Here is a 2,464-nt window from a genome sequence, read left to right on the forward strand (position 1 = left end):
CAAGAATTTTAAAGAGGGAGGAAAGAGTATCTCTTTTCTCACCTATGATGGCACCTTTGGTGCTACAAACAAAGTATTTGCCTTCATCCAGCAAATTGATGTGGATTTTGGAGACAAGGGCTTCATAGAGTCCTCCAAGCTACGTTATGTAGCTATGCATTTCCAAAAATCTGCTTGTCAATTGTGGGCTAGCCTTCGTGGCAATGGCGAAGCCCCAAAGACATGGACAACCTACGAGTTTCCATCATGAAGCAATTCCTTGCAAGTGATGCAAAGGACAAAGTGCTTACCAAATGGTGGATTTTGAAGCTTCTCTTCCATGACTCTATCCACAAATATAAGGACAAGTTTTGGGATTTACATTTCAAGGCTACTATCTTTCAAAAAATAGACTTCACCGAGAAAAAGCAACAATTATGTGCGGGATTACCTGAAGAAATGGCCGAGTAGGTCAACAGCATGATGCCTTTATTTTGTTTGACCCTGATTCAACTCACAACTTCATATCCACGGAGTTGACCACCAAGCTAGGCATACAAGCCCACGAGATGGGCGATGCATTGAAAGCCAATGGAGCTATCAAGGGACAAGACGTCTTTGTTACTCCTTTAATTGGAAAATTGAGGCTTCATGTCCAAGGCTATGTGGACAAAGAGGATTTCTTCATCTCCCCTCTCAAACATGAGGATGTTATCATTGGGGCACCATCGTTTAACCGCATGGCTTCCAACATGAAGTTCCCTGAAAGGAAAATCTACTTCACCTACAGGGAAAAGCACATGTACATAGATGCTAATGAGTCGGGGAACACCATATCCTTGGTAAATACGCTTGCTTTTAATAAGTCCATGAAAAGCTCTACTTCTGTATATATGATTTTTTTTGGAGAATCTGTAAATGATTCCAATGGTTTCACAAGTAGCAATAAAGGGAATCAAGAGGAATTAGAGTTGTCTAATTTCCTAAATGGATTCCAAGATGTTTTCATTGATGAAATCCCTAGTGAGATATCTCCAAAACGAGGGATGATGACCATGCAATAGAGCTCCTACTAGGAAGCTCACTGCCTAATAAACCTCCTTATTGAGTTTCACAAGCTTGACAAGAGGAGATCATGAGACAAGTGCATGAATTGGTGGAAAAAGGGATGGTGATGCCTAGCTCCTCTCCAATCTATTCACCGGTACTTTTAGTGCAAAAGAAAGATGGCACCTAAGATCTATTTGATAAGTTACAAGTTTTGGCCCGACAAATGTTCCAGATGCATTCAAACTCATGATGGATAAAAATCTTCATGCCACTCAAATTTTCTTGAGGAAGTGACACCTCCAGGTAATCTTTCAAGTTATGAGAGAGAATAAGCTTTTCATCAATCAAAAGAAAAGCGATTTTTTCTTACAAGAGATTCAATATTTAGATCACATTATCTCTAAAAATGGCACTCGTATGGATCCAACAAAGTTAGAGGTAATAAAAGGATGGCCTAAGCCAAGGAATCTACAGGAGGTACGAAGCTTTATAGGTATGTGTGCATACTATAGATGCTTCATAGAAAAATTCTCATTAATAGCAGGCCCATTACATGACTTAACAAAAAAGAATGTTAAGTATTCATGGACTACAAAAGTGCAAGAAGATTTTGAAAAGCTTATCTCTCAACTTGTGCTCACACTACTAGATCTCTCAAAGCCATTTGAGGTCCAATGTGATGCTTGTGGCTATTTCCTTGGATCTGTTTTGCTTCAAGAAGGGCATGCTATAGCATATGAGAGTCAAAGAATCAACTTTGATAAGCGAGTGTTGGGAAAATACGAAAAAGAGCTACTAGCTATTCTATATGCCCTAGACATGTGGAAACACTATCTCTTGGGGACTCCATTCATCATACGAATGGATCACAAAGCCTCAAGAACATCATGATGCAAACCAAGCTCTCCGACAAACAAATGAGGTGGGAAAATTTTCTTTCGCAATTTAAATTTCATATTGCTCACATTGCTGGCAAGCACAATCAAGCGGTTGATACACTTTCACGATGACCAAGGGTAAATGTGGTGTCTCCATTCACCTTGAAGGATGGTTATCTTCCAAACAACAATAGGCTATGTGTTACTCGCCCATACAATAAGAAAGTCATTTATGAATCCCATGCATCTCCTTATGCGGGGCAAAGAGGGATTCCATAATCTACTCTTCGAGGAGTAGAAATGTATTTATGTTGGCCTCCCTTGAAAAGTAAACATACCATGAAGAGTATGTTTCAAAATGTGTGGTATGCCAAAAGTAAAAATCTAATTGAGGGAAGCAACTTGGATTGTTTCAGTCGCTCGATAGGCTCAACAAGAAAACACACTCTATGCCTGTCAAAAATACTATTAAGGCACATCAAACGGCAACCCTCTTCAGATCTCAAATTTTCAAGTATCATGGCTTGCCAACATCCATAGTGTCGGACATAGATCCT

The sequence above is a fragment of the Adiantum capillus-veneris genome, chromosome 11, assembly GCF_014529385.1.
Source record: "Adiantum capillus-veneris isolate H3 chromosome 11, ASM1452938v2, whole genome shotgun sequence".
Classification (NCBI taxonomy): Eukaryota; Viridiplantae; Streptophyta; class Polypodiopsida; order Polypodiales; family Pteridaceae; genus Adiantum; species Adiantum capillus-veneris.